At 43.0% G+C, this 25,017-nt stretch overlaps 1 protein-coding gene across 1 annotated transcript in view; it reads left to right on the forward strand.

Moving 5' to 3' along the window:
- The window catches only part of PARD6G (par-6 family cell polarity regulator gamma), a 105,799-nt gene that overhangs the window by 10,242 nt on the left and 70,540 nt on the right, over positions 1-25,017 (forward strand). The window lies entirely within an intron of this gene.

Raw genomic sequence — 25,017 nt, forward strand, 5'->3', positions numbered from 1 at the left:
CCTGGCAGCAGCTACAGGCGCAGGACGAGCGGGGCACCCAGATTTCACAGGAACGTGCTCCTTTGGCCTGGAAGGGGATGCAGAAGCCCGTACGTCTGGACGCTCCTGTGGGAAGCAGTGTGTCGAGGGTTCTCCGGAGAGGAGCTGCCCTGGAGCAGCTTTGTCCCTGCTCGGCTCGAGCTCGGAGTCACCGGTCCTGTGCACCGCCGCCCCGAACTGGGAGCAGTTTCCCAGGAATGCGACCGCACTGCTGATCAGTGGTGCCTCCTCTCAGCCCACCCGGTGGTGGGTCACAGACTCTGGACACCGCCAGGCCGAGGATCCGCAGGGACCAGCCCTTGAGAGTGAGCAAGCATGTGCTATCGGGGTTGCCCTGCAGTCCTTCCTGGAGTGAGGTTCTGGGGAACGCACAGTCTCTGGGCTCCCTCCCTGCCCTAGGAGCTAGGTCCAGACTGGTGGGAGCAGTTGCCACCCAGGTCACCTCACCTGGAGGAGAGTCCAGGCAGGTGTGACCTTCTCTAGTCAGTTTCAGTGGCGTCTCACGGTTGCAGCTTCCCTTCTTGGAGCATCGGCTGTGTACCAGCTTCCTGCCGGCCCTTCTGCCGGGTGCTCGTCACAGATGTTTTCCTTGACGCTCATGACACCTTATACATGGGCTGTAGAGGGGAGGACCTGGGGTCTTGACCAGGCTGTTAGCTCGCCCAGCCAAGGCCCCAGCCAAGTGGCAGAATCAGATCTTAAACCCTCAATTGCTGTGCCATCCTGCTTCCCATCTAGTTATTATCCCCTGGTTCCACCTCATGGAAGACAGACAACACCTACCTGGTCCAGACGTGCTCTGAAGTCACAGCATGTGTCTCTCCACCTTCCTCCCCAGCACCTCTTGGACACCAGCTCAGGGCTGCACTGCTTCTTAAATATCCCTCCTGCATCCTGTGAAATCCCCTCTCCTCGGCAGCCCCACGAGCTCTGGCCTGTGTACAGTCTGATTGGAGGGAGATGGGGAGGGTACAGGGAGAGCCTTTTCCTCTGTAGCACTGCAGAGGCTCTTTGCAACTGTGGTCAGTGTTAGCGGTGACCTCCCAGGTCCCTAGCGCACTGGACATGTGACTCAGTGGAGGCCCCTTGGATTGCAAGGCTGGGGGTGGGCAGCGCCTGCTCAGCTTAGCTCTGAGTCCCCATCCAGAGATCGGGGTTAGGGTCACACTCCTGAGCACAGCTTTTCTCTCACAGAGTTATAAAAAGGTGGTTTCACTGTGAAAAATGCCCTGAACAACAACTGCCTGCCAGTGGCGGAAGGGACAGGGCCTATGGAAGCCGTGACTCGCATTCAGAAATTAGGAAGGTGGCTCAGCTGAAGGAGGGAACGCTGCTGTTGGGGGCCCGCGAGCTTCCTGCTCTGTCATTTATAAACCCACACCGGCAAAAGGTCTCACTTTATGATGCTGGCAAGTCTGATGCTTTGAGAAGGGCTCAGTACAGCCCTGGGAATGCGTGTGGAAGGTCTAGCTCAGTGCAAAACTTCTCCACGCGTGCTTGGCCAAGAAGAGCAAAAGCTCCGGGAGCAAAGCTGATCGAGTGCGAGCTGGTGACTAGCTGCTGTTTGCTGGAATCTCACTCCGAGCAGCACATGGATGTGTATTCAGTTCTCACAACAACCCTACGAGGGATATGCTTTGTCCCTCTTTTACAAAGGAGGAGATAGGCTTGGAGAAGTTGAAATTATCGAGTCACCCAGCCAGTCAACGTGAGTCAGGACTTTGAACCTAGTACACTGGTCCAGAGCCTTCGCTCTTGGTGACTCTGCCTTTTGTGTGATAAGCTACCACTGGCCCAGGCAGCGTCCCGCCTCAGCTCATCCCCTCCCTGGACACTAACGGTTTTCCATGCACCCTGAGCTCATGTCCAAATGTGACCTTGCCTCCCCACTCAGGCTGGGGCTCCAGTCCTCTGCCTGAGCGGATTTCTGTTCCAGGAAAGTTCTGTGAAGACAAAGACAGATGAGCACCCTGGCATTTGCCTCCACACTCTGGCCCAGGTGGACCTTCCAGTCCGCCAGCCCCACCTCAACACCAGGGTCTCCCTGCATGTTTACCCCCAGCTTCTAGAGCAGCCCGACTCGGGTTCATGCTGCTAACCCCACCATGGCCCCCCTTTGTCCACGCTGTCAGCTGGTCTGGGTGCCGTCCCTTCCCACGTAGGGCGTCCCTGTCCCTTGGAATTCTCACCCACACCATGGGCGCTCTTTAGGTCTTGTCTAAATTCTCCCCTGTATTAGCCTCAGTTCCTTCATTTACTAGCCTTGTACCCGTGCACTGTTATGGAATCCTTCCAGGCCTCAGTCTCCTGGTCTGTAAAATGGGAACAGTGACACCTCAGGGTCGCCGTCAGGATCACGTAGAGCATGCACGCAAAGCTTGGCGCCCACCACACCTCCTCTACCACCGTGGAAACCCCTGCCAGGCAGGGACCACAGGCCATATTCCTAAATCTCTCCTCCACTCTCAACCCTGCCCCACCGCTACATTTAGCAGTACTGGGTCCACGGGTGCCGGCCACGCATTCATGAGCAGAGGAGTGTGTGCCCACCTGTCTGGAGCACACGTGGGGCTCGTAGAGGTGACCACAAGTGCAGTGGGTTCTCAGTCCCCAGCAGCTGTCTGGCAGCCTCATGCAGGAATTGGTGCTTGTCTGAGCAGTTCTGCAGGTGCTGACAGCTGTGCCATCATTGCTGTGGATTGAGGTGGGTGGACGGGGCACAGCAAGGGGCCAGGCTCCGCCCCATCTGACTCACAGGTCTGTGGCCCGATTTTAAACTGTCCCAGCGTGTCAGCCCAGGAGGTCATCCCATGGCAGGTCCCACGCTCTGACAGATGCCTCGTTAGGACGACAGCCTGTGCTACCTGATCATCCCATAAATGGAGGTCTCTCCACAGTTTTCCACGTGGCATGCTGTGTACACATGTTCCTTGGCCCTGTCCTGAAATGGTCCCGAGGTGCTGGCGTTTACCCTACGAATGTACGCTCCTGAGATCTTTTATGGTTGGAATGTCGTGTTGATTGTGACTCCAGGACCCACCCCGATGGAGAGCAGGACATAGGTCACAGCCCACAGGGCTGCCCCGGCAGCCTCCTCGTGCACACAGTGAGGTCCTGCCCCCCGGTGCCTGGGCTGTTGGGAGCTCCTTCGGGCCACATGTGGGTGATGTGCTGCAGCCCCTTCTCCATCTGCTTGTTGCTTTCCTCGTGCGCACAGTTTAAACCAGGGCCTGTGTCATGCCACTTCTTCGTTTACGTTTCTCAGTTTGTCATTACACATTTGCACATGTGATTACTGTTCAGCGTCTCAGTGTTGGGCTTTCAAGCTAAACCATCAGCCTCACGAAGACGCTCATCACTGGCGCAGGGCCTGGCCCGTATTGGGCATTCAGTGAAATCTTGTTGAATGAATGAATGAGTACTAAAAAGTAGCCCAGGGCTTCCCTGGTGCAGCAGTGGTTGAGAGTCCGCCTGCCGATGCAGGGGACACGGGTTCGTGCCCCGGTCCGGGAGGATCCCACATGCCGCGGAGCGGCTGGGCCCGTGAGCCATAGCCGCTGAGCCTGCGCGTCTGGAGCCTGTGTTCCGCAACGGGAGAGGCCACAGCAGTGAGAGGCCCGCGTACCGCAAAAAAAAAAAAAAGTAGCCCATAGTGGTTACTGGCAAGATGCTTACTGGGATGTTTATGACACTGCTTTTGAGACTTTAGTGTGCACCTGGGTCACTGGGAATCTTGTTAGAATGCAGATTCTGATTCCCTGTGCCTGGGCCCAGCCCAGAGAGCCCGGTTTCACTGGCCAAAGGTGGGCCAGGTGTACACAGCTCCCTGGGCTCTTGGCTTAGGCAGGAGTCCCAGGCCCGGGGTGGGGCCTTGCTGCTTTGTTCTGTGTTGCACCCAAGTAATTTTCAACCTGATTGGGATCACACTGTGGATTTACCGTTGGGTTGTGTTTTCTTTCACTTTCCATATTGTAAAGACTTCCTTGAGCGCTAAAACAGCACCTCTGTTGGCTTCATCGTATTTCATCCTGCGCGCGTGCTTCATCTGTTTGACGAGCTTTTACAGTTTCCGTTTTTCACCGTATTTTGATGAAGATTTTCTATCAGAATCTACCTGTGCTTCTCTTCCTGTGATTGCTCTCACCTGAGGGGCCGGGGGTGGTGGCCTTGGTATGGGGTGGTGCCCCGGGGTGGGGTCGCCTGGGGGCGGAGCCTCTACCGCAGGATCCAGGGTGCTGGGCTGGGTCGCTTCCTGCAGTGAGAAGGCTGGGTAACGTGTATGCATCGTTTGAAGTCTGCGTTGTAAGACAGCCTTTACTTATAAGGGGTCGTTCGTGTGTGGAAGAACATAGTAGCCCCCTGGATAACCCTCAGGTATCTTCAAGAGAAACACATTTTACAATAGGAAAATGAGCTGAGGAATCCTGGGTGCTTCAGCCCCAGGCCGCTGCCAGGGAGCAGTCAGTGGGGATTGGAATGAGAAGATTTAGCATCTAGCATCCTCCTTGGTCCCTCAAGATTAGGGCAGAGTCTCAGGATCACTGGGAAGAGTCTAGCCCTGAAGATTTTTGAAGGAAAGTACTGCTTTCACAGTAATGGTTAAATTGTTACAGTGGTCAGAAGCAGCTAACCTGCTCTGTGTGCATAAAACCTTAAGGTAGCCGCATCCTACAGTTGGGATAACTGAAGCCCAGAGAGCTGTAGCGCCAGGGCGACCTGTCCAGGCCCTGTGGAAGGGATCCAGCAGGCCTTTGAGCTGCCATGGTCTGTGCTCCTATGTAGCTTCCAGCAGGTTATGGAAAACACGTGGCTTCCATCAGCCCATCTCCTTACATTCTCTCCTTCTCCCCATGGCACTTACCACTTTCCTACACACTATAGGATCTGCTTATTCACTATTTTTACTGTTTGCTGTCTGTCCTCCCCACTAGTATGTAAGTCTCATGAGGGCAGACATTTTTTCTGTTTTGTTCACTCACGTGCCCCAGTGTGAGGGGTCGTACCTGCTTCTTGGAACCTCTCCATGGATATTCTCTGCGTGAGTGAGAGCAGGGGCCATACCTTATTACTAGCTGTCCACTCAGCAGATGTACTTTGAGTGCCTGCTCTATGCCAGGGTCAGTGGGGATAAAATGGAGACCATAGTTTTCTTTTTGAAGCTATAAAGTCCAGCTCATGAAAATATTTTTTCAATGAATAAGTTCCTCCTTGGGGGACTTCCCTGGCGGTCCAGTGGTTAAGCCTTCGCCTTGCAGTGCAGGGGGTGCGGGTTCTATCCCTGGTCGGGGAGCTAAGATCCACATGCTTCGAGGCCAGAAAAACCAAAACATAAGACAGAAGCAATATTGTAACAAATTCAATAAAGACTTTAAAAATGGTCCACCTCAAAAAAAAAAAAAGTTCCTACTTGGTAGTTTGGAGGAGTGAGTTCACATGAATGAAGAGACACATGTCACGTGAAACGACACTTTTGTAAAAGTGTCCTGGTGGTTCTTGGGGCCTCTCTTGTGAAAGGGAGCGGCAAAAGCAAACGATGCTTCTCGGACGTTCTCCTCTTTCTAGGGTCAGTTCTGCTGCAGGGAGGGTGTGGGCCGGGCAGTGGTGGGAGCGGCCTAGAGGCTCGGGGTCTACCTTCCTGCCGCAAATGCAGGGTGCCCACCGCGTGGTCTCTAGCGGAGGGCACACCTTCAGGCAGCCACTGGGTCTGAGACCCCCTGAGCCTCTGTGTCCTAAAGCTGGTACTTGATGTTGAGCTGTGTGCCCTCTGAAGCAGAGGCACAGCCAGAGTGTGTTACACCTGCCAGGTCACACCCCTTTGCAAATATTCATTGAAACAGTGCCTTTGCTGGTGAAGGTGTCTTCACTTTTGTGCTGACACGTGGCGGGCAGGGGTGGGCTGGCGTTCAGCTTCAGGTTGCTGGGATGTGGCGGGGCTGGCCTGAGGCGCGGGGCCTGCTTGGTGACTCCGTGCTCACATCTGCTGCATTCCCGTTTTGTCCGGTAATGTCAGCTTATAGACTTTTATTTTGACGCTGGTTAACACAGGTTTATTTCATTAATTCAATAAAGATTTGAGTGCCTACCATATAGCAGGGACCGTGCTAGGCTGCAGCAGACAGACCCCGCCCTCACGGTCTGGTGGCAGGTTCCTGCTTTCGCTCATACGGTAATTGAAAGTTTGTGGCTGCTTGGGGTTTGGGGGGTAGCTTATAAGTGACTCAGTTCCTAAGCAGATTTCAACAGGTAAAGACTCCTCCTTAATGCCTGGCTCCTCTGGCCTTGCCTGGTGAGTCTGACAATACCTCATCACGCCCCTGTGGGCACCTTGTGGGCACCTTACAAGCCAGGAGCCAGATGACGTGCAAGTTTGAGATACCTACCTCATAGGACCACAAGCATTCAGTAAAAGAATGTTTTTCAAGTACAGCAGATAAGTGGAAAATGCATAGAGTAGACCAGTGCATACAGTATGCTCCTGTTTAAAAAAGAGGGAATATGGATACAAGCCACAGATATTGCTCTTACATGCAGGAGATGCCTTTTGAAGGCACTACAACTGAAATCATTGGCTCCTGTGGAGGGGACACTGGATGGCTGGGATTCCTTCTGAATTTTGAGCTGTATGGTTCTATCCCATTCAAACCATAAAGATAAATGTACCAAACTGTGTGGTCCTAATTGTTTAAAAAGCACACATGTTGAAGAAGCCTGGAGGAGCGTCCTCTCCCGAGCGCAGAGCTCTCTCAGTCAGCTGTCCCTCCCGGCCCAGGCAGGACTGGAACGGCCGCAGGACAGTGAGCCCTGGGCTCCAGTGGCACCTCAAGTGTCATACCAGACACCAGCCCTTGGCGTTTCCGCCCCTTTTTCGGTCCAGCATGAATCTTGCTGGTTTCTCCAGAGTGACTGTGTTCACAGGCACATGTGGTCGGCTTTTCTGACTGCCTCTGAGGCGAAGATTACCGTGAGTTGCATGCAGGAGAGGAAAGGATGCTTTTTTAAAAACAGCAGAGTATCTTAAGGAAATGATGAAGGAGGATAGAAATTCAGAGTTACAGACCTTTGTCCTTAAAGTTCAATTCCCCTTTTTTGTGAAAGGCAACCTGAAAGGGGAGGTGAGCTGGGGCTTGGGGGTGGTTGACTCAGACGCTGTGGCAAAGAGTGACCAAGTGCCCCTTTGCCTCTGGGTTTTAGCTGCCTACGTCTAGGAGGGGGCAGCTTGAAAGTAACAGCAGTGTGGTGCGTTTCCTGCCCCCATATAGCTGTTAGAGACACAGCCACGGGTGCACCTTTACCTCCCACAGCTTTCCCCCAACTGATGGAAATGGTGATTGGTTGCCCCCCACCGGGGGCCGTCGAGGGACATCACGTGGGGTTCAGGCCCTAGGAGCCCTCCCTAGTTAGAAAGACAACAGTGGGAAAGGACCTAGGTGAGAAGACAATACCATTTATCCTTCTCCTACCCTTGCCTTTGGTGTTAGACCACAGGAGGATGGCAGCTGCTTGACTCAGTTTCTTTGGGAATGGTGTTAAGCCAGAGCTGCATCTAATTATCAAAAGTGTGCCATTTTAGAGTTTTTAAGCAAAGAGTAGCTAAGCGAGTTTAAGATGAAACCTGGGACCATGATTTCAGTTGTGAAAAGAATGAACTTTTTGGTGGCTTGAAGTGGCAGCAGCTTACTGCTGCAGATGGAACACAGGAGCAGAGTCAGAAAATGGGCTTCATTTCCAGCCTGGAGTCAAGTAGCTCTATGGCTTTGGGCAAATCTCTCTCTCTGAGACCCTCAGCATAGGAGCTTGGAAGTGCACTTCCACTAGGGAAGCTTATGATTTAATTGTGGGCGTAAAGACAGCTAACAAGACTTGCAGTGCACACCAAATGAGCCTTTCACGCTCTGAATTAAATATGTTTCCATACAAAAGGGATTTGTTTAAACATGTGGATAACTGTAGAGAGAAATCCTTAGGTATCAAGAAAAAGAAAATTTTACATTTTTAATATTTTTAACCTGGAAAGTAAGAGATAATTATGGTAATGGTAATGAACTAACCTTGGAGTCACGCGACATTGAATGATGAAAATACATTTGTATTGCCAGAGCCTTGTGGCTCCAAAAACGTCATTCATATGGAGCTTTAGCTTCTCAATTGGATGAGAGGGACTGAGGGCCTTCTGCAGTTTGGGGTCAGGGTGGAGATGGGCGTGTGAAGGAGGCAAGTTCTGCCCTGTTCAGAGTGCCTGCCCTCTGTCTTCCCTACCAGCTCTACGCTGTTGGACCAATTCGAACTGGAAAAGCTTGCCCTACCAGCTTGGACGAAGTCTCCCATCCTGTTCTCTGCAAGGGCCAGCAGTAATGGCGGCGGGGCGGGGGGTGGGCTTCCCTGAGTCTTTGTAAGCCTTCGTCTTCTGAACTGAGGCGTGCTGGCAGCCGATGCTTGGACCCTTGGTCTCTTGGGATTTCCTGGGGCAAAAGCCGAGCCTCCGTGTGCACCAGCCAGTCCACCACCGTCTTCCGGGGTTTCCGTATTTCTCAACGCAACCGCCAATAAGCCTTCAATTGGCGGTTTAAAAAACTTACTCTTTGAAGTGAAGTTACAAAAACAGCTCTATAAGCTGTAATTTATATGAAATAAAATTCATACCTTTCAAGTGTAAATTCAGTAGTTTTTAGTATTTTCACAGAGTTGTGCAATCATTACCATTATTTAATTTTAGAACATTTTCTTCACCCCGAAAAGAAACCCCATACCTATTAGCAGCCATTCTCAATTCCTTTCTACTTCTAGTCCCTAGAAACCACTAAACTACTTTCTTTATGAATTTGCTTATTCTGTACATTTCATTTAAATAGAATCATACAGTATATGGTCTTACGTGTCTGACGTCTTTCATTAACCATAATGTTTCAAGGTTCAAATTTGTCGCAGCGTATATCATACTTCATTCCTTATTATGGCTGAGTAATATTCACTAATAGGGTATATACCACTTTTTGTTTATCCGTTCATCAGTTGATGGACATGGGGATACTTTTCACTCTTTGGCTGTTGTGAACAATGCTGCTGTGAACATTCGTGTACAAGTTTTTATGTGTTCATTAATCTTGGGTACATACCTGGGGGTGACATTTCTGGGCCACATGGCAACTCTTTGTTCAACATTTTTAGGAGCCAAACTGATGACCAAAACAGACACACATTTTATATTCCTACCAGAAATGTATGAGAGAGTTCAGACTCCTTCACATTCTTACCAACACATTGTCATCTATCTCTCTTTTTTTTTTCTGCCTGCACCTCATGGCATGTGGGATCTTAGTTCCCTGACCAGGGATCTAACACATGCCCCCTGCAGTGGAAACGTGGAGTCTTAACCACTGGACCGCCAGGCAAGTCCCCGTCATCTATCTCTTTGATTGTAGTCATCATAGTGGATGAAATGGTGGCTTATTACAGTTTTGATTTGCATTTTCCTAATGACTTACGATGTTGAGCTCTTTTCATGTGTTTATTGGCTATGTGTATATCTTCTTTGGAGAAATGTCTGTTCAAGTCCTTTGCCCATTTTAATAGGGTTGTTTGTCTTTTCATTGTTGAGTTTTAAGGGGTCTTTATATATTTTTGGTACAAGTACATTATATATGATTTGCAGCATTTTCCTCCCGGTCTGTAGATTATCTTTTCACTTCGTTGATGCACAACACTTTCAGTTTTGATGAAGGCCAATTTATCTAATTTATTCTTTTGTTGCTTATGCTTTTAGTATGATAGCGAAGAAATCATTGCCTAAGTGAAGTAATAAATTTAATCCTATGTATTCTTCTAAGAGTTTTATAATTTTAGCTCTCACGTTTACGTCTGTGATCCAGTTTTAGTTTAGCTGTATATGATATGAGGTAGGAGTCCAACTTCATTGTTTTGCCTGTGAGTATCAGATTGCCTCAGCACCATTTGTTGAAAAGACTATTCTCTTCCACTACTGAATTGCCTTAGCATTCTTGTCAAAAATCAATTGATCACAAATATAAGGGTTACTTTCCTGGACTCCCAATTCTATAATATTGATTATATGTCTACTTCTTTGCCAGCATTAGTCTGTAAGTTTTGAAATTAAGAAGTGTGAGTCCTCCCTGTTCTTCTTTTTCAAGAATCTTTTGGATTTTCTGGGTCCCTTGCATTTCCATATAAGTTTTAGGAACAGCTTGCCAGTTACTGCAAAAGGGCAGCTAGGATTTTCATAGGGCTTGAAATGAATTTGCAGTCAAGTTGGGGATTGTTGCCATCTTAACAGTATTAAGTCTTGCACTTCATAAGCATTGAAGATCTTTTTTCCTTCCCCCCCTCTTCCTTTCATGCCATAGGTAGCCATCTGCTCCCTGGAGACACCTGCCGATAACTTTGAGAAAAATATTTGACAAAATGGGAACTCATCAGGGAATTGTTGTTAATGTATTAGTCGTCTTACTTTATGAATTAAAAGCTGTTTTGTTTTGTCCTTTTTAGATATCCATATATGTGCTCACACTATTTAGTTCTTCTTTAATTTTTCAACAGTATTCTGTACACTATTCTGTAGTTTTCAGTGTACAAGTCTTTCACTTCTTTTATTAGATTTATTCCTAAATACTTTAATCCTTTTTGATGCTATTGTAAGTGAAATTTTCTTAATTTCATTTTCAGATTGTTCATTGCTAGTGTACAGAAATAAATTTATATTTGTGTGTTGATACTGTATCCTGCAACCGTGCTGAACTCATCTATTAGGTCTAATAATTAATTCTTCCAGATTCCTTAGGACTTTCTACATGTAAGGACATATCAGATGGGGACAGACGTATTTTTAATTCTTCCTTTCCAATCTGGATGTCCTTTATTGTCTTCCCTAAGTGCCCTTGGTAGAACCTGTAGAACAGTGTTAAATAGTAGATGTGAAAGTGGAAATTCTTTTCTTGTTCCTCATCTCAGGGTGAAATCATTCTGTCTTTAACCGTTAAGTGTGAGGTGTTAACCTAAAACAAGCAGTTACTGTACCAACAAATAGGGTTTGTTTGGGAACAGCAAAAAAATTGCAATTTGAGACATGCAGTCTATGGCAAACCGCAGGCATGTCCAGAGAACAAAGGGAGTCTGCTTTTATGGGGAAAATGGGGAAGCTGCAGGGGTTGTTCTAAATGAAAGTTCATTGGAGGAAGGTAGAAGTTCAGGATGGTGATGGCTTCTCCTTGGTCGAGCTGTGATGTTTCTCATTGGCTGAACTGTTGCTGAGCAAGGAGAAATTCTTCCTTTGGGATAGTAATGTAGTCACTTCCTTTCTGGGAGTGCAAGGTATGCTTCTTCCTGTGGGGCATACACATGAAATGCAGGGCATACAAATGATGGTGAGTGAGAATGCGTGAGAGCTCCCTCTACAGGTCATTCCTGACTCTAATTTTAGTTGAGGTCTCCTTTATTAATTTCCAGAGGTTACATGTGAGTTTTCTTAGATGCCCTCTATCAGGGTGGAGAAGTCCCCTTATATTCCTAATTCATTGAGTATTTTAGATCATTAAAAGGTGTTAGATTTTGTCAAATGCTCTTTCTGCATCTTTTGAGATGATCACGTGGCTTTGCTCTTTATTGCTATTATATACTACATTGATTTTTAGGTGTTAAACTGACCTTGTGTTCCTATGATAAATCTCACTGGTCATGATGTATTGTCCTTTCTATACAGTCCTTTGCTGGATATAGCTTGCTAGTATTTTGTTGAGAATTTCTGCGTTTCTGTTCACAGTGGATATTGATTTGTTGTTTTCTTTTCCTATAATGTCTTTTTCTGGCTTTGCCAGGGTAATACTGACTTCATAGAATAAGTTGGAAACTGTTCCTTCCTCTTTTACTTTTTAGAAGATTTGTGAAGGGTTGGTATTATTTTTGTAAATGTTTACTAGAATTCTCCAGTGAAGCCTATGGGCATCGGCTTTTCTTTGTGGGCAGTTTGAAAACTAAATAAATACCTTGCAATAAGTTTAATCAGATTGTCTATTTATTCTTGAGTCAGTTTTGGTAATCTGTGTATTTCTAGCAATTTGTCCTTTTCATCTCGGTTATCAAATTTGTTGACACACAGTTATTAGTAGTATTCCCTTGTCATACTTTTAAAAAATAAACTTTTAACTTTAGGACAGCTTTAGATTTACAGAGAAGTTGCAAAGATAGTACAGAGAGTTTCCATATATGTGCCACATCTAGTTTCCTCTGTTATTAACGTCTAATGTTAATAAAATAAAATCTAATGGTACATTTGTTATAGTCTGTAAATATTGATACATTTAAATGAAATACATACTTTATTTTTCCTTAGTTCTCACCTAGTATTCTTTTTAGCCTAACGTTTCAAAATCCCGTACAGGATACCACATCATATTTGTGTGATGTCTCCTTAGGCTCCTCTTGACCATGACAATTTCTCTGACTTTAATTGTTTTTTATTACCTCTATGAATTGAATGTTGAATTCAGTTCATATGTTGAAGCCCTAATCCCCAATTTGACTGTAGGTATTTGGAGGTATGAGGCCTTTGGGAGGTAATTAGGGTTAGATTAGGTTATCAGGGTAGAAGCCTCATGATGGAATTAATGTCCTTATAAAAAGAGGAAAAGATGCATGAGCTCTCCATCATGTGAGGACACACAGTAAGAAGGAGGCCATCAGCAAATGAGGAAGAGAGCTCTCACCAGACACTGAATCTGCCAGCACCTTGATTCTGGACTTCCCAGCCTCCAGAACTGTGAGGAAAAAATATTTGTCGTTTAAACTACCCAGTCTATGGTATTTTGTTGTAGCAGCTCAAGCAGCGACCTCAGCAGTTTGAAGGAGTAATGGTCAGATACTTTGTGGATTATCCTTCAGTTGGGATTTGCCTGTTGTGTTTCTCATGATTATACTGGGATTATATGTTTTGGGGAGGAAGACCACAGAGGTAAAGTGCCATTTTCATCAAACCACATCAAGGGTACATGCTGTCAACATGGCTTATCACTGTCGATGTTGACCTTGATGACCTGGCTGAGAATGTTTGCCAGATTTCTCCACTTAAAGTTACTCTTTCTCTCCCTTTCCATACTGTATTCTTTGGAATGAACTCTGTGTGCAGCCTACACTTAAGGAGTTATGTTCTACCTCCTTGAAGTTGGTGTATCTATGTAAATTATTTGGTGTTCTTCTGCATGGGAGATCTGTCTCTTCTCTCCCATTTATTTATTCACCATTTATTATGTCATTATGGACACATGGACATTTATTTTGTATGCTGAGTTATAATCCAGTATACTTTATTGATCTTGTTGCTCATATGGTTCCAGCTTCAGCAATTGGGAGCTTTTTCAATTGGTTCCTGTTTCCTTTGACATACCCCCATGATGATGTGTTTTGTTTCTGTTTTCAGCACTTTCTTACTTTCTGGTGTTATAAAATTTCCTAGACTCATCTTATGTATTTTGTGTACCAGTTCTAGAACCAGTCGATTCCTCAAGGAGTTTCTTGGGTGTTAGGTGTGATTGTTACTACTGGGATGCCTGTGATCCTTCTTAATTCCTTAAGCTCAATAGTAATGTTTCCTCTTTCACTCCTGATTTTAGTAGTTTGAATCTTCTTTTTCTCTTGGTCCACCTACTTAAAGATTTGTCACTTTTGTTGATCTTTGATCTTTTCAAAGAACCAATTTTTGGTTTTGTTATTTTCTATATTTTTTTCTATTCTCTATCACATTCATTCTGTTCTAATCTCTATAATTTCTTACTTTCTGCTTGCATTGGGTTCTTTTTGTGCTTTTTTAGTTTCTAATGGTGGTAGTTTAGGTTATTGTTTTCATATCTTTCTTCTTCTATTACTATGGGTGTTTATAGCTGTGAATTTCCTCTAAGCACTGCTTTAGCTGATTCCCATAAATTTTGCTATGGTATGTTTTCATTTTCTTTAATCTCTCTGTATTTGCTAATATCCCTTGTGATTTCTTCTTTAACCCATTGGTTATTTAGGAGTGTGTTGTTTAATTTCCACATATTTGTGAATTTCCCCAATTTCCTTCTATTATTGATTTCTAATTTCATTCCATTTTGGTTGGAAGACATATTTTTGTATAATTTCAATCCTTTTAAATTTATTAAGACTTGTTTTAGGGTCTAAAATGTGGTCCATCCTGGAGAATGTTCTATGTTCACTTGAGAAGAATGTGCATTCCACAGTTGTTTGGTGGCATATTGTATAGACTGTTAGGTCTAGTGTTGTCCTCTATTTCCTTTTTGATCTTCTGTCTAGTTCTATTTTGTAATGAAAGTGGAATATTGAAGTTTCCAACATTCATCATTTTTTTTATGTTTCAGATTTTTTATTTTTTACATCTTTATTGGAGTATAATTGCTTTACAATGGTGTGTTAGTTTCTGCTTTATAACAAAGTGAATCAGTTATACATATACATATGTTCCCATATCTCTTCCCTCTTGCGTCTCCCTCCCTCCCACCCTCCCTATCCCACCCCTCCAGGTGGTCACAAAGCACCGAGCTGATCTCCCTGTGCTATGCGGCTGCTTTCCACTAGCTATCTGTTTTATGTTTGGTAGTGTATATATGTCCATGCCTCTCTCTCACTTAGTCACAGCTTACCCTTCCCCCTCCCCGTATCCTCAAGTCCATTCTCTAGTAGGTCTGTGTCTTTATTCCTGTCTTACCCCTAGGCTCTTCATGACATTTTTTTCCCTTAGATTCCATATATATGTGTTAGCATACGGTATTTGTCTTTCTCTTTCTGACTTACTTCACTCTGTATGACAGACTCTAGGTCCATCCACCTCACTACAAATAACTCAATTTCGTTTCTTTTTATGGCTGAGTAATATTCCATTGTATATATGTGCCACATCTTCTTTATCCATTCATCCGATGATGGACACTTAGGTTGTTTCCTTCTCCTGGCTGTTGTAAATAGAGCTGCAATGAACATTTTGGTACATGACTCTTTGAATTACGGTTTTCTCAGGGTATATGCCCAGTAGTGGGATTGCTGGGCCATATGGTACTTCTATTTGTAGTTTATTAAGGAACCTCCATACTGTTCTCCATAGTGGCTGTACCAATTCACATTCCCATCAGCAGTGTAAGAGTGTTCCCTTTTCTCCACACCCTCTCCAGCATTTATTGTTTCTAGATTTTTTGATGATGGCCATTCTGACCGGTGTGAGGTGATACCTCATTGTAGTTTTGATTTGCATTTCTCTAATGATTAATGATGTCGAGCATCCTTTCATGTGGTTGTTGGCAATCTGTATATCTTCTTTGAAGAAATGTCTATTTAGATCTTCTGCCCATTTTTGGATTGCGTTGTTTGTTTTTTTTGTTATTGAGCTGCTTGCAAAGTTTGGAGATTAATCCTTTGTCAGTTGCTTCATTTGCAAATATTTTCTCCCATTCTGAGGGTTGTCTTTTGGTCTTGTTTATGGTTTCCTTTGCTGTGCAAAAGCTTTGAAGTTTCATTAGGTCCCATTTGTTTATTTTTGTTTTTATTTCCATTTCTCTGGGAGGTGGGTCAAAAAGGATCTTGCTGTGATTTATGTCATAGAGTGTTCTGCCTATGTTTTCCTCTAAGAGTTTCATAGTTTCTGGTCTTACATTTAAGTCTTTAATCCATTTTGAGCTTATTTTTGTGTATGGTGCTAGGGAGCGTTCTAATCTCATTCTTTTACATGTAGCTGTCCAGTTTTCCCAGCACCACTTATTGAAGAGGCTGGCAGGCGGATTCTTAACCACTGCGCCACCAGGGAAGTCCTTGCACTTGTCTTTTAATCAGAGAGAAGAAAAAGTTACAAGCAAACAACAACACATTTGTACATACCTATGTAGTTATTTTTTTTCCTATGTAGTTACTTTTAACAGTGCTCTTTATTTCATCATGTGAATTTAAGTTAATGTAGAGTGTCCTTTCATGTCAGCCTAAAGGATGGCTTTAGTATTTTTGTAAGGCAGTTCTGCTAGTGGCAAATTCTCCCAGTTTTTGTTTATTTAAGAACGTCTCATTTCTCCTTCATTTTGAAGGATAGTTTTGCTGGATATAGATTTCTTGGCTGACATTCTTTTTTCCACCCACAAGTTGGAACATGTCATTCCGCAGCATTTTAGCCTCCGTGGTTTCTGATGAGAAGTCAGTTGTTAATTTATTGAGGATCATTTGGACATGACAAATTGTTATTCTCTTGCTGCTTTCAAGATTCTCTGTTTGGTTTTGAGTTTGGTAGTTTGACTATGATGCATCTAGATGTGGGTCTCACTGAGTTTATTCTACTTGTAATTTGTTGAACTTTTGGATATGTAGATTAAACTTTTTCATCAGATTTGGGAAGTTTTGGGCCACTATCTCTTCAGATATCCTTTAGCCTTTTTCTCTCTCTCTCTTCTCCTCTAGGATTTCTCCAAGATGTGTTTCTTGGTATGCTTGATAGTATGGCACAGGTAGTATGTCTCTGAGACTCTGTTCATTTTCCTTCATTCCTTTTTCTTTTGCTTCTCAGACTGGATACTCTAAATTGACCTATCTTCAAGTTTGCTGATTCTTTCTCTGCCACCTCTAATCTACTACTGAGTCCCTCTAGGGAATTTTTCATTTCAGTTATTATAATTTTCAACTCTAGAATTTCTGTTTGGTTCTTTTTTAAAAAATGATTTTAGTCTCTATTATTTTCTAGTGGTGAGACATTGTTTTATGGTTTCCTTTAGTCTTTATACATGGTTTCCTTTAATTTGAACATATTTATAGTAGCTTATCTAAAAATCTTTGTCCAGTAAGTGCAACTTCTGGGCACCCTCAGGGACAGTTTGCATTGACTGTTTTATTTAACTCTGGCCATTTTTTCCTATTTCTTTGTATATCTCATAATTTTGTTGAAAACTAAACATTTTAAATAACATGACATAACTCTGAAAGCCAGACTCTTCCCTCAGGGGTTTGTGGTTGTTGCTGCTGTTGGTTTGTTGAGTGACTTTTCCTGGACTAATGCTGTAAAAAAGTGTATTCTTTCTCATATGTGACCACTGAAGCTCTGCTTAGTTAGCTTCATGGTCATCTGATGATTGGACACAGATTTCCTCAAGTGATTTTAACCAGTAAGTCTCCAGTCCTTTTGGTTATACGTACCAAAAGGGGCACGTATTGGGGCACATAGTCAACACTTCAGTAGTTTACAACTTTGCTTTAGCCTTCACTTCCTGATTGCACAGAATCTCAAAGTCAGCCAGATATGAGAGATTACAACCTTCTCATGTCTTTCCTGACCATGCACACGGTCCTGCACATGAATGCGCCCTTATATTTCCAGGAATATATCAGAGCTTATCAAAGCCTTCTATGGATACCTCATTCCCCAGCATTTTAAAAATTTTCCTCCATTTTTCTATTGTAGTAAAATACACATAACATAAAATTTACCATCTTAGCCATTTTTAGGTGTACAGTTTAAATGGTATTAAATGCATTCACATTGTTGTGCAATCATGCCAGTATTTATCCTTGTAACTCTTTTCATCTTGTTAAACTGAAACTTTATACCTGTTAAACAATAACTTCTGGGAATTCCCTGGCGGTCCAGTGGTTAGGGCAGGGGGCACGGGCTCAATCCCTGCTTGGGAAACTAAGATCCTGCATGACGCATGGCGCAGCCAGAAAACAACAACAACAAAAAAAGAAGGTGTGCTGAGTGACCTCCCTTCAAAAAAAGAAAAAAACAATAACTTCCAATTTCCCCCTCCCCCAGCCCCTGGCATTACCGTCCTACTTTCTGTCTCTGTGATTGTGATAACTCTAAGGACATCATGTAAGTGGAGTCCTACAGTATTAGTCTTCCTGTGACTGGCTCATTTCACTGAGCGTGCTGTCTCCCAGGTTCCTCCATGTTGTAGCATATGCCAGAATTGCCTGCCTTTCTAAGGCTGAATAACATTCCATCGCCTGGATAAGGCACATTTTGCTTATTCATTCATCTGTTGATAGAAACTTGGGTTGGTTCTACATTTAACCTGTTGTGAATAATGCTGCTATGAACGTGAGTGTACAAATATCTCTTTGAGACCCTGCTTTCAGTTATTTTGGAGGTATACTCAGAATTTGAATTGCTGGGCCGTATGGTAATTCTTAATTTTTTGAGGAACCTCCATACTCTTTTCTACAGTGGATGTATCATTTTACATTGCTAACAACAGTGCACAAGGGTTCCACTTTCCCCATATCCTCACGACTACTTGTTTTCTGTTTCTTGACAGTAGTCGTCCTAACAGGTGGGAATCCCCAGCATTTCTTTTTATTGTGTTTGTCCCAGCTGGTACTTGACTCAGGTACTTTTGTAGAGATTCCTATACCCTAATGCAGTAATCTTCATATGTTACAACCCCCTAAAAGAATTTTGAGAATTACCTCTATAGAACAGATAACATATCTTGAAGTTTACGTCTAAGTTTTCTTGTAATAAATATAGTTAGAAATAATATAATTTCCTTCATGTTGTAAAAGTTCCATTTAAAAATGGGACTTTTATTGTATAATCTTTACTCATTAAACAGTTGCTGCTGGTTGTTCTCAACAAATGTCCTGAGGAAAGGCTTTTCCCAATGAGTGATCTCTGACTCAGGTCACATAGAGACAAACCCTGTGAACAGGGCTTTTCCAGGGACTTGTGAGACACGTTTAAAGATGACAGTTCTATAAGTATGGGGCTTTTGGGTGAGCTCCAAGCCAGTTCTGCCCCCTGTAAAGCTATTAGGCTGCTGGTTTTCAAAGCTGAGGGACGGGGGAAGTTCAAACACTGTAAAACTTGCTGTTCCGAGATTCAGCTGCTTTTCTGGAATAAATGCACTGTGGATTATTGCTTGCAAACCTTTGGTTAATTTCCAGAGTTCTCAAAAAGTTGATTTTTTACTATCTTTGCCAGGGTTCTCGTTGCTTTTAGGGAGGAGCAGATTTTTGCAGATCATGACTCCACTGCTCTAGAAGTACTTCGAGATTCATTTAGAACAACAGATAACTTGTACTTCCCCAGCTCTTAGCTATCTTGGGTTTCTACCACTCTTTTGTGTCTCCTTGCTTCTTGACCAAGGAAAAGCTTCTTGTTGACAAAGGACTTTATCAGTGACATAGTGTTCTCAATAGCATATGACTTCTGTAGCAACTAAGTTCTAGGTATTATTCATTCAACAAGCATTTGTCAGAAGTATCCCTTCTTCCTGAAGGAAAGAGGGTCAAAATAGATGTGCAGGTAAATCTTTGTTTTCTAAGTATAATGATCATTTTATTACTTATGTAATATTTTTAAAGGAAATAAAAGTACATTTCATTTAGAGGCTGATTCATTTTTGCTTACTGACTTACTTATTTCATATTTGAGATAACTAAAAAATTTAAAGAGGTGAACCCCCTCCCCCATTTTTACTGTCCTATTGTGGGAATAACAGGTGGGGTCAGCTGTAAAATTCAATAAATATTATCAAGATAATAATGGAATGACAGTTTATTTATCTGCAAGCTTTGGGAAATAAGGAGTTGTTACATCTGTTAATTTCCCAAGAATTAATGTGGTTTCTTTGGGGAAAGTGCTTGATTCTTTCCTTTTATTTACTTATTTCAAAGTAGTAGGTTGGTTCCCTGGCACCCTCCAAAACGTAAAAAGTAAAATTTTGGTTCTCATTATAAACAAATAAACAAAATTTTGGTTCTCATTATAAACAAAATAGTAGGTTGGTTCGCTGGCACCCTCCAAAAAGTAAAAAATAAAATTTTGGTTCTCATTATAAACAAATATGCATTATTTATGCATATTGGATGTGTTCCAATCCATAGCAGTTATTATCCTTATAGATGATAAATGCACAAACGTCCCATCTTCAGCTGTTGGGAGATCATTCAAACTAGTTCCTGAGTCCTTTTGATATGACCCTAACAGTCTTTGATAATTCCTTGCTTCTTAGAAGGATGAGATTCACGGGGTCATATAAAGTTCTTGACTCATATCTAGAATTAGCCATTTTGACAAGGAACCCTAGATCTTTTTTTTTTTAATTTGTGTTAAAATGCACAGAACAGGGACTTCCCTGGTGGCGCGGTGGTTGAGTGTCTGCCCGCCAATGCAGGGGACATGGGTTTGAGCCCTGGTCCGGGAAGATCCCACATGCCACGGAGCAACTAAGCCCATGAGCCCGGGTGCCACAACTACTGAAGCCTGCACGCTTAGAGCCCATGCTCTGCAGCAAGAGAAGCAACCGCAATGAGAAGTCCTCGCACCACGATGAAGCGTCTCCCCACCACTCGCCGCAGCTAGAGAAAGTCTGCGTGCAGCAATGAAGACCCAACGCAGCCAAAAATAAATAAATAAATAAATAAATAAATTTTAAAAATACACAGAATATAAAATTTGCCATCTTAATCATTTTTAAGTTTAGTGATATTAAATACATTCACATTATTGTGGAGCCATCACCATTCATCCCCACAACTCTTTTTATCTTATAAAATTGAAACTCTATACCCATTAAACAATAACTAACCATTTCCCCTCCTCCTAAGCGCCTGGCTACCACCGTGGGACTTTCTATGATTTTGACGACTCTGAGTACCTCTTATAGTGGAATCCTACAGTATTGTCCTTTATGACTGACTTATTTCATCGAGCATAGTGTCCTCAAGGCCCCATGCTGTAGCAGATGCCAGAATTTTCCTCTTTAAGGCTGAATAACATTTTGCTTAGGAATTCTTTATATATTCTGAATACGGTGGACCCTTAGTATCCACAGGTTCTGCATCCGTGGATTCAACCAACTGTGGATAGAAAATATTCAGAATAAAAATTACAGAAATTTTCAAAAAGTAAAACTTGAATTTGGTGTGCACTGGCCACTATTTACATTGTATTAACAACTATTTACCTAGTGTTTACATTGTATTAGGTATTATATGCCATCTAGAGTTGATTTAAAGTATGGGGGTGGGGCACGTGCGTAGGTTGTATGCATGTAGTGTGGCATTTTATAAGGGACTTGGGCTTCTTAGGGTTCTGCTGATACAGAGGTACGACTGTATTTATCACTGTTTAAAGCCTTTTTACTCTGTGGATACTGTCCTTTGATGCACAAGATTTAGTTTTTAAGAAGTCCAATGTCTATTTTTTTAATTCTGTTACCTGTGCCTTTGGTGTCATATCGAGAACTCATTATCAAACCTCATGGACTGAAACTTTTGCCCTATGTTTTTGTCTAAGAATTTTATAGTTTTAGGCCTTACATTTAGGTCATGGATCCATTTCGAGTTAACCTTTGTAATGATGTTAGGTAAGGGTCCAACTTTATTATGACAAAACTTTTATTTTTTAAAAATATTGGCATGTGGTACTAATTTTATATTTTTACTTCCCTGTTCTATCAGATCAGACAGGTTGCCTCTAAATGAAGGAATTAGCCGGCACAATTCGTTGTCGTATAATTCTTGGTATAGTTACCAGAAATTGAAAAAGTGAATGGCTCTAATGACTGGGCAATAAATCTTCCAAGTCAAGTATTTTCCAATTCTTTGTTTTCAAAAAACTTGAAAGTGGTCCTAATTGAATTGTCAGCGAATAGTTTGTCTGAAATAATTCTAATGATAGGCTGCTCTGTGGTTACTTCTGGCCCAAGACTTGGTGAGACTCACAGGGCTGAGCATCTTTGTGCCTGTCTCCTGCTTCATGTGAAAAGGCTTCTCAGTGCCAACGCCACCACAACAAGAAACAGCAGAAGAATCGATGCTACCCTTGCCTCATTTAGCAATAAATACTTTCTGTTAAAAGATTTTTTAAATGTTTACTTTGGAAGGCTAATAATTATTTGTCAAGTTTTATAAATGTGTTCCAACTTGATTTAATAATTGTAATGACTCAATCTAGAAACTTTTTTACTGTAAACATCTATTTTTGTTTCTTTTATATTACTTGATTTATAAATGTGATAAAATACACATACATAAAATTTACCGTCTCAGCCATTTTCAGTGTACACTTCAGTAGCGTTAATTACATTCACACTGTTGTGCATCCACTCCAGAACACTTTCCACTTTTCAAAACTAAAACTCTACACCCATTAGAAACAACTTGGAAATATTTTTCACAAAGAGAGCCTTATGGCCTTGGGGAAAATGTTTAATTTCAATTTATCTAACTTTGTTGTAGAGAAGAGTGATAGGGTAATCAAGCATAAATTATTAGGATAAAATATCGGGGTTAAATTCTCTTGGAGCAGTGTAATGGAAACGAGATCAAAGAGAAAAAGGAACCTTGCTGAATTTCTTTTTTTTTTGGCTGCGTTGGGTCTTCGTTGCGGTGCATGGGCTTCCTTTTCTCGAGTTGTGGCGAGCAGGGGTTTCTCATCCTTGTTGAATTTCTGATTGTTATAAAAGAGCTTGTTCATTCTATTTTAAAATGCGTGACAGTAGTATCAAATCACTATGGCATTTAGATTTCACTGACTATATTTAAAAGATCATATGATAAAATATTTTTAAATGAAATATTTACAGCATGCTGGAAATTATATCCTTTGCAACTATTTATTTTTATTATGAAGAATTTAGATGCCAACTTAAAAGTATATTATCCTCTTCATAGTGGTAGGTTTTCCAAAATTCTTGAGGGGATATGTGACATTTGGAGACCACTGCATTAGGGTAGAGGGATCCCTATGAAATGCCTGAACCAACAGTGAAGTTCACTGGAGACTCACCACCCCTTTAAGGTGTTCAGCATCTCACTGGACTGTGTTCCCACGGCAGGACTCACGAAATGGTGACCGCAGAGCTTCACTCCTTCACCTATTATCCGGTAATCAGACCCATAAAATGGCTCACTCCATTACCAATTTCAAATGAAGTTCAATACTTACTAAGGAAAGTTTTAAGAAAAACTTGCCTTAAATGTGCCTGACCTAGGTTAGGAAGTAAGTTACAGAACTGTATCAAAAGTCCAGCTTTAAAAAAAAAAAAAAAGAAGTCCAGCTTTCCCTCCCAGCACCCTGGTTACTTAAAGGACCCAGATCCACAGAATAAAAGACAGAATGGGAGAAAATGTTTACAAAGCATGTATCTGATAAAGAATTATATGCATATATGTATATATATGTGTGTGTGTGTATATGTATATATATATAGAGAGAGAGAGAGAGAGAGGGAGGGAGAGAGAGAGAGGGAGGGAGAGAGGAAGCACAGTGGAAGCACAGTGGTGGTTGCCAGGGTCTGGGGGGCAGGGAAATGTGTAGTTATTGCTTAACGGGTATAGGCTTTCAGTTTTACAAGATAAAGAGTTAAGGCAGATGGATGGTGGTGATGGTTGTACAACGGTGTGAATGTACTTAATGCCACTGAGCTGTACACTTAAGAATGGTTAAGATGGTGAATTTTATGTATATTTTGCCACAATAAAAAAAAAGCTTGAAAAAAATGCTTTTATCATATCACATTCCACACCTCTCTTTGCCCAGCTGTGGAGCTCATTCAGCATATGAAGCATATCCCACATGTAGTTGGATTGACAGAGCCACAGCCTCTTTCTCCAGCAGAAATCAGACTTCCTGTCAGGAAAAAGCCAGAACTCATTTGCATTTCAAATTAACATGTACTTTGAGGAAAATTATTAAAAGAACTGAGAAACAAATGAAACTTCATCTGAAGTTAATTACCAAGCGCAGTTAGGACTAAAACATTGCAGAACGGACTTATTTAACACATGCTGTTCCTCATTACTTAAATCGCAAGATGTGGCATAAGTCTAGCGTGAGGGAGAAGAATGAGAGTTCCCTGGTGTCCCTTGGATGAAAGTGAGTGTGTTGTGTCCAGTTTGGGGGAATATTCAACTGGGAATTATATATAAAAGTCAAAAATACGCGGTTTCATTAGACATGATGAAGCTCTTGTGTATTTCGTGAATAAGACATAGACTGATGGAAACTAATTGCTCTGGAAGTCAGCATGTGTGAGATATATGAGACTGGAAGGACGGTGGTTGACTGCTGTTGAAATAAGCATTCGTGGTGTGACTGGATAACTGATTGTGAAGAATCCCATTAACCTTGTGTTGTCTGCTCGTCTCTTGTGTCTGGAAGTTTTGCCGGCCGGGGTGTCTCCCCTGTGTGTAAGGCGTGGGGTGCGCCCTGCTCACTGTGAGCCTGCTCTTGTGAGCGCTTGGAGAAAATACTGAGAAGGAGAATGGGGCTTGTCTTTTAAGTAAAGGGGAGAGGGACCCCGTCTCAAGGGGAGGCATCTCTGGCAGCAGCAGGGGACGAAGGAGAGTGCTCCCCTGGGCCCTGGCTTGCGGAGCCAGGCTTTAGTTTCGATTAGCCATTGAAGGTGGTTTTCCCAAACTTGAAGTTTTTCGTTCCTGGGGCAGTGCAGGATGGGTGTTGTCCTTTGCTTTTTAAAAGGGAAATGGGATCTGAGGCTCTGTTTCTAAGAGATCTGTGGAGGTTGAGGTCTGAAGACTAACCCTTTAAACCTGTGGTTTTGTCTGTGTGCTTGCTTTGCAGACCAGCACCATCAGCTTCTCCTGGGGACTTGTTAAAATGCACATTCCTGGGCTGCATTCCAAATCAGGCAATTCCAGAACTCTGGGGTCCTCCAGGTGATTCTGATGCCTCCCCAAAGTTCAGAACCACTCACACCTGTATGGTTTGAGTCGCATTGCCCTTGAGTAGTTGACATAATGTCTAGATGATGTAACTATTAGTTTGTGTAAACATTAGACATTTCATTTTTGTGTATTTTGGAACCAATATAATTAGTTGTCAGTTATGTACAAGGGCACAGAATCTGTCCTGCCTGATGAATAAAGGTCCCTTTGGCAAGTGCGGAACAACAGCATGTCCTAAGCCAGCAGCCTCAGGCCAAACAAACAGGCGGTGTCCTGAGATCGCGGGACAGTCGGCCCATGGGAGCTGACCCAGGGTCC

Source organism: Monodon monoceros, unplaced genomic scaffold (assembly GCF_005190385.1).
Source record: "Monodon monoceros isolate NGI ecotype Baffin Bay Population unplaced genomic scaffold, NGI_Narwhal_1 Super_Scaffold_1, whole genome shotgun sequence".
Lineage (NCBI taxonomy): Eukaryota > Metazoa > Chordata > Mammalia > Artiodactyla > Monodontidae > Monodon > Monodon monoceros.